General features: G+C 35.0%; 1 pseudogene; it reads right to left on the bottom strand.

The window, feature by feature from the left end:
* Window positions 1–3,305: 3,305 nt before the first annotated feature.
* On the bottom strand, window positions 3,306–3,929 carry LOC102885517 (annotated as a pseudogene).
* Between the last annotated feature and the right edge of the window lie 9,360 nt (window positions 3,930–13,289).

Genomic DNA, 13,289 nt, shown 5'->3' on the forward strand with positions numbered 1-13,289 from the left:
TTTTTACAGGAATCCCCTTAACATTTCTTTAACATGGCTTGATGGTGATGAATTTCTTTAGCTTTTTCTTGTCTGGGAAGCTTTTTATTTCACTGCCTGTGACCACCTGAAAGTATCTCATAGGAGCTACACAGTGATCTATAGTTGGTCACTGCCTGTGCTGGACCTGAAGACACATGGGAGAGGCCATGAGGCAAACCAAGGCTGGCTGCCACCAGCACCAGGCTTTGGACAGCTCAACAAAAGGTCCAGGGCACCCTGAGGTCTGAGATTGACTATTGGCTGCCTGCAAAGCTCAGTAAGTAAAGGAGTCCTGGGTGGTAAGCAAGCAAGGTGGTAAGTGAGGTGAGGTTCTGAGAAGTCACCAGGATGGGACTGGTAGGGCTTCCCAGGTTAGTGCAGACCCAGATTTGGTGACAGTGCTGAGCTGTGGACAGTCACAAAAGTCTGAGATTACACCGAGACTACCACCATCCACCTGGGGCCTGCAGACCCTTGAGATTTGTTCAAGAAATATCGCCGCTCTAGCAGAGACTGGTTGTCTACCACTCAAACTGTCCCAGGAGTTACGTGAAGTGAGCCTTGCAGATTTCTGCCCAAAGAGTGTCCTGCTGAGAGAGCTGGGAGGGCCTGGCTGCCTAACTGAGAATATGCCTCTGGCAATTCATGAGATGGGTGGGGCAGGATTTGAGAGAGTCACCTTAGTGAAGAAAGCAGATTTCATCAGGCCAATTCAGATTTAGATTTGGTTGTGTTGAGGAAGGGCTCATCACAGGCACCGGCTTGTAGACTGCACAAGAAGATGGCTCAACAGAGGAACAATGTTAATTGTCCCTCCATTCCTTGACCTTAAGCCACACAACACTAGTTCTTCCCTGTATGTCTTGATGCCTCTCATGTTGCTGTCCCTCCACGGAGCCCAACGTGAGTGCCTGTGAGTGAGTGAGTCTGTGCACCGGCCCCTTAAATTAAGGGAACACCTGGGTTTCCAGTAACCTTCCACCTCACCTGGATCGTCAGAATCCCTACTAATTATTAAAGCCAGATTTTGTGGGGCTTCCTCTTCACGGCACTGAAACTCTGGGCTAGGGAGCCCCAGAGTGGAGCTGGGACCCCTGGATGATCAACTGTCACATGTAGGTGCAGAGCCAGCTGTTTGGTGTCCTTGGCCCTCTTTCCAGTCTTGATGTGGCCTTTTTTTATATCCATAGTTACAGGAGTTATGTTCACCTACTCTTCAGATGGTTCTCCAGGTTGATTGTTTTATAATTTAGGTGTAATTTAATGTTGTCATGAGAGGAGGCAAGCACAGCATTTACCTACCCCCTCGTCTTGACCGTAACTCTCCTATGGACCACGTTTTAAAAAATATTACTGATTTAGACCATCCCTTTGCAACTTTTAATTTTTTTTTTCTATGACACATAATCATAGTAGAAATCTGATAACTTGAAATTTGATAGCCACTGCTCTTAATTAAGTTCTGCTGGAAGAGTATTTTAAGAAATCTCACTTGAAATGTTAGGTCAGATCTCTTTATTCATTTAATTCAAGAATTTTCATAATGTTTAGTTTCAGTTCCAATGTTCCTCTAACTTATTTTTTAAAGACCATATTTTATTTTATTTTTATAAAGACTGTTTTTAGAACAGTTTTAAGTTTACAACAAAATTGAGAAGGAGGAACAGAGATTTCTCATATACCTCCTGCCTCCACACATGCATGGTCTCCCCTATTATCAAAATCAATCATTAGAATGGTAATTTTTTTACTAAGGATTAAGCTACATTGATACATTGTAATTGGCCAAAGTCCATCGTTTACATAGGGCTCATTCTTGGTGTTATACATTCTATGGGTTTGGGCAAATATATAATGACATATATCCATCATTATAGTATCAAACAGAGTATGTTCACTGTCTTAAAAATCCTCTGCACTCTGCCTATTTATCTCTCCCCCACACTTCACCCCATCAACAACTGATCTGTTTACTGTCTTCATAGTTTTGCTTTTTTCCAGCTATCATATAGTTGAGTTGGAATCATGTCCTACATATTCTTTTTAGACTGTCTTTTTTCATTTAGTCATTTGAATCGAACATTCCTCTATTTCTTTTTATGGCTTAATAGATCATTTATTTTCAGTGTTAAATAATATTCTATTATCTCAATATACCACAGTTTATTTATCCATTATTTATCCATTCATCTACTGAAGAACATCGTGGTTGCTTCAAAATTTGAGCTATTACGAGGAGTTGTTATAAACATTCACATATAGATTTTGTGTCAACATAACTTTTCATTCTTTGGGTAAATACCCGAAAGTGTGATTGTTGGATCATATGATAAGAGCATACTAAGTTTTGTAAGAAACTGCAAAATTATTGCTATAATGTTTTGTGTTTCCACCAGCAATAAAGAGTTCCTATTACTCTACACCCTGTTGATAAACATTTAGCATTTGATGCTGCTACCGTTCCAGATTTGTGCCATCTAATAGGTGTGTAGTGGTATCTCATGGTCGTTTTAATTTGCATTTCCTCGATTACATATGATGTGAAATGTCTTTTCATATGCTTATTTGCTTTCTGTATATCTTCTTTGCTGTGCTGTCTGTTAAGGTCTTTGGCCCATTTTTAATTGGATGATTTGTTTTCTTATTGTTGATTTTTAAGAGTTCTTTGTATATCTTTGCATAACAGCACCTTTATTAGTTGTGTCTTTTTCAAACATATTCTCTTAGCTATTGTTTGTCTCTTCATTCTCTTGATATTGCTTTTTTAAAAATTTAATATTTTTTATTTTGCATTTAACGACCCTAACAAGATGACACTTCTTGACTGCCTAAGCTGACCTTCACAGAGAAGAGCAAGCAGAGGCTGCTATGGAGCATCTGTAACTCCATGTAAAATTACTGTGATCATAGTTTGCACATATTCTCTTACCCTCACACAAAGACAGATACACACTCACATATGCACACACACACACACAGACACACCCCTACTTCACCATGGAGGAAATCTTTGCAACGAGAGGCACTTAAATAATATTATAGAGATTCTCATAAGAGGGCTCCCCCTCACAGCGAAGTGGGATCAACAGAATAGAAACTAGGTGGTCAGGATTCCATCTCTTCTTGGTCAAGGGGTGGCAGCACAAAGCTGATGATTTTGTGATAAGTCAGGTTTTCCTATCATCTATAAGGAGTTCTCTGTTTTCAAAGGATTGATTGTAAGGATCCATCAGTGGTTTATCATCAGGACCATGTCACCTAGCAAAATTGGTGTGTGCAAGGGCTTATGCTGTTGTAATTTTCTTTTCTGAGTCCAATACAAGCATCTTCTCTAGCAAGGGATTGGCACCAATAAATACATTTGCGAAGTTTATCTTCATCATTTGGGTCAAAGACTGAATGTAATCTCTTGGCTTCAACTTGCAGTCTTCATTCACAGCTAGATTACTAGGTTTTAGATCCCTGTGGATTATGTCACTGGAATGTATTTACTTGAGCTCTTGGAGAATCTGGTAGATAAGGAACTCAACATGGTCATCCATAAGCTTCTGACATTTCATAATATATTTTTCAGATCTGGCTCCAAAAGATGGGTTGCCAGATACACATTGTTGAATTCCTCCAGATACCTTGCCGGTATAAAAATATCCAACAGACCAATCACATTTCTATGCTTTGTATAAGTAACCACAGTTCTCTACAGGTCCTTTTGGCTTGAATAATGGACTGAAATGGTCTGGATAGTTGATTTTCACTGCCACACGTAATCCAGTTTTTGTGACAGAGCAGCACACACAGAGCCATGGGCACCAAGAATCCAACAGAAACAGGTTCTGGTAACTCTTGGATACCACCCAGATTGTCTTGTTCAGCTCCTGCTGATAGAATATAGGTCTTTTCTGAGACATCCTCCCAGCTCAATGCACCTGCATGTCTCCCTGCCTCTCGTTCCCCACCCGGTCAGGCAGGGATCTTGCATGGGCTGCCCATGCACCTTAGAGAGTGGGGCAAGCCCTGCTGAGCACAGGAATACCCTCTTGGGGCTCAAGGCTATGGCAGCCACACTCCCCGCACCCTCGCCCCAACCAGGCCAACTCTAGGCTGAGCCATGGGACTAGGGTTCCATCTCCTGTGCATTCTGAGGTTTTTGATATTGTCTTTTTCAGAGCAGAAGTTTTTAATTTAATGAAGTCCAGCTTATCAATTATTTCTTTCATAGAGTATATCTTTGATGTTGTATCTAAAAAAGCATGGCCAGTCTCTTAACTTTTTAATGTTCTTGTCAATATATGTCGAACAGAAATTAAAATATGTCCCTTTTCTAGTCACTAATTCATGCTAGAACTTTGATAACTCAATCACTATTCAACAAGTTTTTTAAAGCATTAACTGATAAGCCCTGCTATCATATACGTTGAAAGAATAGAGAACAGAGTAATTCACATTTAAAAGGTTTGTTCGATTTAGGCTTCAGATTCAGAAGTGGCGGCCTGTGCAAAGCCCTTTCTCAAATTTCTTCTAAACATCTAACTGGTTAAGACAATTAGATATTTTTGTACTTTATTCTATATATGAAATCAGTGATTTAGTGACATAGCCTGGAATGAAGTGTCTCTCTTCTTCTTAGTGGTATGACCTGGAATAAAGTGTCTCTCCTCTTCTTATAGGTTCTCATTTCATTCTCATTGAATGGCACATTAGTGGCCTAAAGGAGACAATATAATCCCTTAAAAGTCATCTGTATTTCTAGTAGCTAATTTTCTCTTCTATAGTTGGGAAAATATTAAGACTAGATTTGTAACTATTATTTTTTTGGGGGGGGAGTGGCAATTGGAAATGACACTTTTTAAGAGTTTTAAAGAAAAAGAGGAAAGATAGCCTAGAATTAAATGTTTGTCTTTTTTAATCTGTAGAGTTTTTGAAACAGGCTGAGATGAGCCGGGTAGGATTGCTCTTTGAATATATGTAGAGGAAATTCCACATGCTGTACCATTTTTGGCCTCAAATCATTTGCTCGTCAACTCCTGATAAAAGTTCACCAGGGAGAAAGAACACCTTTGATAGTTAGGGGTAAAGTCATTTATCACCCCTTAAGTCCCCTAAACTACCTTGAATTTCATTCAGTGTAAGAGAGAAAGCCATTTGAAGTTTTAGTTTAAGTATACAAAATAGAACAATAATAAAATTATAAGATAGCTCTGAGCTTGTGTGTGTGTGTGTGTGTGTGTGTGTGTGTGTTGCATTTTTTCTATATTAAACCATCTGATTTTATTCATTTCTATCTTTTGGTCACATTAAATTGCTGTAAAGCCATATGCCTGAATCATATTTAAATAGTTTCCAATGAATGGGACTTTATTAAACTCTTTTATATTATATAGCTATCACTTTAATAAGTAATGAGTACAGGTACTTTCTCAGTCTCTTTTTTCTGTACCTCAATAACATGGAAATATACATAACCCTATGAGATGCTTCTCCTCTCTCTCAGATTAACTGCCTACTTCAGTGATTACCATGGAGGCAACTATGAGCTGATGCTCGCCTGCATTTATCTTAGAGCTCTACTAAATGCTTCATTCCATGCCCGAAGGGACAATCAACTTCATAACACAAAAATGAAAGTTTATTTCATACTAAAAATTCTGTTGAGAGGTAAGGAGATCCATTTGTTCATTCAGAAAATATTTATTGAATCTCCTGCAGGTACTAGGATATGAGTGAACAAAACAGGCTTTACGCTTTCACAGAGGAGACAGACTTTTGGGGGGAAAACAGACAATAACAAAAAGCAAACAAATACAATATTGCAAAAAGTGGTAATATAACTGAAAAATTAAAGCAAAGTGAGAGAAGAGTGATGAAATTTGATATAGGACTATTAAGGAAGCACCCCTTGCTATGTAAGCGGAGAGTTGAAGGAAGTGACAAGCAAGTCACCTGAGATATAGGATACAGATGCTACAATGGACTTGAGTTGTGAGTGTATTTAGAATATTTACAGAATTGCAATGATTACAGTGTAGCTAGAGCAGAATAAACCAGTGTAGAGGATATTAAGAAATGAGATCAGAAAAGTAATTAGGGGTAAAGTCATTTATTACCTCTTAAAGCCCATTGAATATCTTGACTTTCATTCAGTGTAAGAAGGAAAGCCATTTGAAGTTTTAGTTTGAGAATACAAATTAGAACAACGATAAAATTATCGATTAGCTCTGAGTTTTTCATGAGATTTTTATTTTTTAAATTTTTGTGCTGTATTTCTTTTCTGGATCTTATTCCATAAAACCATAAATAAATCCTCTCTACTATTCAAAAAGTCCACACTGTTTTTTAGCTCATATTTTCCATCAGCATAATAAAAGCCTAAAACAGTGATCATAAAAATTATTTCATTCTTTCAAGATTAACTTCGGATTGCTTCTCTAAACCTTCTCCCTCTTTCCAAGCAGGTTATCACAATATTTACTTTAAAACCAAAATTCAAAACAAAACAAATAAATCAGTTAAAACTGGTGCATTTTCTATGAGATGGGAGTATTTTATAGTTTAGAAAATAAAATTCTTTCTATATTCTGATCCTCTTCTCTGCTTCATTTTCTTAGGATACTTTTTTTAAATTTCTTTTAGTTTAATGGTTCTAGGGGGCTTACATGTTTTTATCCTTATCCATTAGTGACTTTGGGAAAGTAAATGAAATAAAACGATTATTGAAACTCTAGCAGTTCTTAGCTCAACTCTTTAGCTTTGTAACTGACAAAAATAATGAATGGTTAAAGTTTTAATTAAACTTTATTGATTCCATTGATCTTAATCTACATCGCACACAAAACTGACCTGTGACTATACTCTACCACTTCTATACCTTATTTTCTAGGTCTAAATTACATAGAGGAAGTAGATGGATGTATATTTCTGTTTATCTTCTAAAATATCATCACCTGTCAAAATATTTGTTCAATAATAAAATGCTAGAATAACATTCTCTGAAATTTTGAGAGATAGGGTTTCATGAATAAATAGCAGCTAGTGTATTTACCTTGTCTGGAAGAGAAGTAACAGAAGTGCTTTGTGTCAATCAATATGAAAATGTAATTTAATCCAATGAGACAAAAATCAATTTTCCTTTCTCAAAGTTTCAAAGTAGTTAAATATCACCTGTTCTGCTTAATTAGTTTTTGATATTTGTACAAATTCACCTTTAAACTTCATAACAATACAGTTTTTGTTTGAGCTTCAGATTTCTTTTCTTTGTCCTAATTACATTCTGATTTAGCTGGCTAGAGAGAGGAAGGGAAAGCTTCTTTTTGCAGAGAAACCGTGTTGCTTTAACAATGGTACATAGGATTTTCAACCTCCAATGATTAAAACAGCCTTCTACTGCCCTGGCATAGTCCGTAAATGAAGCTTTGCAAACCACAAATTTACCACAAACCCACGATGCATTTTGGAATAGGTTAAGAGTATATTTGAAAGTTGTATTGTTGTTGGTGTTTATGAACGCGGAAAGAGGAGCTTTTGCAATTGGCGATTGACATATATGAGTAATTTAAAAATTCAAAACCTGGTTGAAATGTCCAGACCAATAGAAAAAAATATATATATATAATATAATATATAATATATATATATAAAAAAAATTATATATATAAAATGAATTAAAGTTTAGAAAGAACACAGGTTGAATGGACATATCTAAATATGCAGACACACCATAAGATATGGTATTTCTGGGGCAAAATCAACTCAACTTTAGGGAAAATGAATACTAAGGCTTATAATTGTTGCTAAGTTTAGTTCATATATCTCAGGAGAGAAATACATTTGTGGATATGGAGAGATACAACCCAGACTCTCCTTCAAGAAAGAAAGTATTACCCCAGACGCTGACAGCCTTCAGCCATTAGAACTTTCAGGATGTTCTTAGTTACAGAGAGCACCCTTGCTCAAGGTCATGCCTTTTCTTGGTAAGAAAATAGTAAGACATTGAGGTGGGCAGGGTGGGGAGGAAGGTATAGGGGCTTCATCATTTCTGTTTTACACAGGACAGCTTAGATGAACCATTTTAACTCTAGAGCTCCTGAAGTGTTGACTCAAGTTGTTGGGCCTGCCCTATCTTGCCTTGCTCCCTCTTTTTTTTTTTTTTTCCATAGGTGTTGATAGCAAGAGTTTGTTCCTAATAAACATCTTGACACTAAACTCTGACTTACATTTGGCTTCCCTCAGAATATGACCTATGACAGCACTGTTGTCCAGTTCACCGACTAGCATTGATTCTTGAGAGATAGATGCCTCCATTATAATTTTTCATGTCAGCAAAACATTTTATGTTGGGCTACAGACTATAGTGAAAAGAAATGACAAAGATAGTTAGATTTCATAATGTTTTATTTATTAGCATTTACTGTCATCTCTCTGAGACTATAAGTTTTTTCACCTTTAAATTAATAAAACCTATCTTAGAGAGTTGTGATTAGGACTACAGTATTAAGTAAAACTGACACTAATTAGATAAATAGATAATTTTACAGAGAAAAAAAACATAGTTGCTAAGAAAATGTGCTTTTGTGTTAGTCTGATTTTGTTCAAGAATTAGTTTGGTTTCTTGATGATAATTAGTCCTCGATCAATTTGTTAGTCTCAGTTCCCTCTTCCATAAAACAGGGGTAAGAGGAAATCAGAAATATCAATGTTTTGTGAGATGATTAAATTGAACGATGTATATAAAGTTTTTATATGATACCTGACTCAGTAAAACCTCAATACACATTAGCTATCTTTTTAATAAAAAAGAGGGAGAGTGAAATATAACTCTCATTAATATTAATTCTATGTGCTTTAAAAATGTAGTTTGTGACATATAAAAACCATGTCAGTGAATTATTGGATAGTAATGTTAGACTTATTCTAGAAAAAGAGGACAAAAAATGGGCAATGATAAGTCTTCCATTCAATAGAATTAAGAATAGGGCTTGCTTTTCATGACTGAAAATGTGTGTTGGAGAGTGAATTTCATCTTATTCTACATGCTAATTTGTCATTCTTTGTTACTAGTGTCCATTCTAAATGACCATCAAAGTGACTAAATTAAAAATATAAAATTTGGGAGAGAAATCAATACATGCATCGGAAACCAGCAAGGGTGCTCTGTCTATTATTCTTCATTTTCCCCATACTCCCATTCTTTGACTTTCTTCGTCTTGCTCTGAACCTAAGAGGCTATCTCTCAGAGACAGCATGCCAAAGATCTTCTGACCAGCTGGCTTCCTAGAAGAAGTTCAGACAGTGGAGAGTAAATATAGGTTATAGGAGGCACAAAGAAGACATACATACATATACACACACACACACACACACACGGGAGGCACAAAGAAGACATACATACACACACACACACACACACACACATATATACACACATATATATGTATGTATATATATATGTGTGTATATATATGTTTTGGATTTTTTAGCTCCCTTCCTTTTCCTGTCCAGTATCTGTAGCAATAACTGTGTTATTCCTAGATTGAAGCCCTTCCTCCCAAGATATAGTTCTTAATGATCTCCAGTGACCCTGGTTCTGTCCTATGTCCATTCAACCCTAGGGTAGTTTTGAGTTTTATGCTATTGCTAATTACTGATTACTTCATAATCTCTCACTTATTTCTTTAAACCTGCCTAAGCCTATGAAAGGGGTCCCTCTATTGGAGTCCTTTTGTTTGAATCAACTTGGATAAATTCTGGTTTCACCTAGGACTCAGACAAATGGCATACTATCCCTTGTGTGTGTGTGTGTGTGTGTGTGTGTTTGTGTGTGTGTGTGTGTGTGTATGTATTTGTTGATTTTTTAGGGTTGTATACTGTAAGCCCTTCAAGTATGGTAATTAGTCTAATTTTTTCTTCCACTCAATAAATAATTGTATATTAACAGATATAATCTCTTATTACATTTTAGGGTAATATTTTTTATATAGGAGTAATGTAGAAGGTGCTATAATATGTGCATTTAGTTCTTTGCTACATGTATATGGTCTTTGGTTCTCTCAAACTGATATCACTATTTTTTGAGCTTCATTTAAGATTAAAAAAAACTATATAGCAACAGATCTGTTTTCAAAAATAATAATCAAATATGTCACCAACTCAAAAGATAAATATGAGAATTTACACCTACTTTCATAGAGTTCTTTTATTTGCCTGAGAAATCTTGAGTCACAGTAGTTTAATTTTATGAATATGAAGATAGTTGGCTAGTTATTATAAACCATATATCTTTTCTAAAGAAATTCATTGCTATTTATTATTATTTAGCCTGAGCTTTCCCTCGTTCAACTAGTGTTTTGAGTTGTAAACTAGTTTTCTTTTTAGAAAACTCATATTTCAATTACAAAATAAATGTCACAAATTCATAATACTTATTTAAAAACAATGCCAAATTGTTCTTGTAAATAAGCAATATTCATATAAGTAAGCAATTCTATTTTAATAAGGTCTCATATATATATATATACTCATCCATTTAGAAAGTATAACTCATTTAGTAAATTTCATCAAAATAGGAAAGTAATTTTATTGAAATATGGAGTAATTAGGAAAATTTGATCATATTTTGTCTGTCTGATGAATATAGAACAACAAATTTCATGTTGTGTAAACTTCTGCCTAGTGGAATAACTAGCTGGAATTATGGCATTTCTAATACAGTTGATTCCTTATTAAGCTTTTCCTTCAAATAATAAAAATATATTTAAAAAATATCTGTTATATTAAAAGTATTTGCTGGGTAATTTACACATAAAATTTTGTGAATTCTATGAAAAGCCTCATAGGAATCGCTTTGTGATTATAACTTTATAAGAGAGTTCTTAGCTCTTCAGTTTCATGAAGATTAGAGGTAACAGTTTGAGTCTGTCTCTAGTTGAGGTCATCAGAGGACATCTTGGTGGAGCCAGAGATCAGAACAGTGAGCTGAGGGTGAGTGTTGACAGAAAATCTTGGGATAACAGAGGACAGAGAAGAGGTGAAAGGCAAAAATAGAAGCAATTGAGGCCAGCAATTACCCAGCCAGAAGCCAAGTTTACTTTCTGAGATCATATCATCCTCTCTTTGGGGATTCCCAGTTATACACTAGAGAATTCTCAGTGGGGGATAATAGTGGAGCTCAATGTTATTTGATCTTAGTTTTATCCACACATCAATAAGAGCTTTAAATATTTTAAATATTAATACGTTAAATTCAGTCTTATTCTGATCTGGTTGCCCAAAATATAATAACTACAATATAGGTTCAATGTCTTTTTTATAAACTCAAAATTTTTCTCCAAGTATAATTTATGAACATCGGTTTTGATGGAAATTTTTAATGGTGTAGAGATACATACACAAATGGCCTCTTATTTCAAAAGTAACTTTCTATAATGTGTATCAGATAGAGTGAGTGCTTAGATAATACCAAGTAGTCCTTTCATGTAATAGAAGCACTCCTCTCACTTTTAAATGAATAACCTATGATATTTACCTCATCATCTGACAATGAAAATCACTGCAAAATATACAGTAAATGTTATGTTCTAGTTTTGAGAAAATAATAGGCAATTAACTATGGCATATATGACTCAGAGAGAAATATGAATTTAGAAGCAGCAATATTTTAGAATTTATTTTACAGATCATTTAAGATACGCATAATAAAGTTTCTGCAACACTAGGCTTAGCTTCTCAGATTCTATTTTTATTTAAATTTGTTCTTTGTACCAGAAAGGAGAAATTTTTCTTTACCTCTCCCTCTAATCAGTGAAAATTATGATTACCTTTCTTCTCATGCTTACCTAAACATTGTATAAATCATCTTTACCTACTTGATGACAATTTCAGACCTAAAAAAAAAGATCATCTATACATACCACATAAAATAACTGCAAGAAAATGTGTTACTGCATACTTTTCTTTTTGGAAACAAAATAGAAATTATTAACACTAATAAAATTGATGATTTGAGATTAAAATTCAGGGGCAGAGAAGTGGAATCAAAAATTGTATTGGCTGCGGTGGCTTTGTAATGTGTCAATTTGGCTATGCTGATTTACATTCCCAAGTTTCCTTTCTCTGAATATTTCAATTTAAGATGAGCCACAGAAGAGGTTCTTGTACAAGATTTGAAGGGCTTAAAGGAAGCAGCAGCTATATGTAACTCATACACGCTGTCACTTATCTGTCAGCTCATCTCTCTAGTGTTAGGCTGTAGTCAGAAGTGCAACTGCTCCACTAATTCTCTGGATCCCCCTGTAGCTTTTTCAACTTTTGGGCCAAGCATTTAGCTCCATGGGAAAGGGTACAAGCTTCTGCAAGACAGCCATACCATCAATATTAGAAGCAGCAAAAGCTGACATGGGTTTCAGTCCGTCCTTATGCGGTAATACTTGTCTTTGTTCTCCGTCATTTTATATACATCTTCTCTTCCTCACTATCTGTCCTGAAGACTCCAGGCTCCAGGACCAGATATGAGCACAGCAATTTTACAGGGAATGCCTAAACAGCTCCCACAAATGTGTAAGGTCAAACTCCTATAACAAATTTCATATAAACACCTCCTAGTGGTGTAGTTCCTGACTGAATCTTGATACGCTTCCTCTTAATATAAGTCTTCAAAGTATTTACATATTTTAAAGATTTAGTGATAAAATATTTTGTATTTGTGAATAATTTCAAGTTAAATTATTTGAAACAATTTAGTTTCAATTAAATATATTTGAATATATTCACTTGATAACGTGTTAGACATTATAGATGAATAAATGATAAAACCCACTTTAAGTCTGATAACACTTATAAAACTGTATGGAAATTGATTTCCCTTAAAGTCACCTTGTTTCCAAGTCTATGCACAATATGTTTATCTAAAAATCCAATTTTCATATGAAGTGTGTAATTTTCTCTTGCGTTACCTGGAGATAAGCTCTAGAATTATATTTTCTTGATTGTAAAGGGTCTTTAAAGTCCTTTGAATTATGGGTACACATTTTCTACATTCAGAGCTTTGAGTACATAATTAGTGGACTGAATCAAATCACAGAAATACATATATTTGCTTTAAAGGAATATATATTAGATAAATTAGGCTAAAAAGATACCGTCACTCACAGAAATTACTTTGATAATGTATTTTGATTTCCTCAACAAATATTACATCTACAGAAATTTTAAGCTGTTTTCAAATATACATATGAGAAGACTAAAGAGAATCAGATATCTCTTTTTCATCATTTTAA

Source organism: Pteropus alecto, unplaced genomic scaffold (genome assembly GCF_000325575.1).
Source record: "Pteropus alecto unplaced genomic scaffold, ASM32557v1 scaffold46, whole genome shotgun sequence".
Taxonomy (NCBI): Eukaryota; Metazoa; Chordata; class Mammalia; order Chiroptera; family Pteropodidae; genus Pteropus; species Pteropus alecto.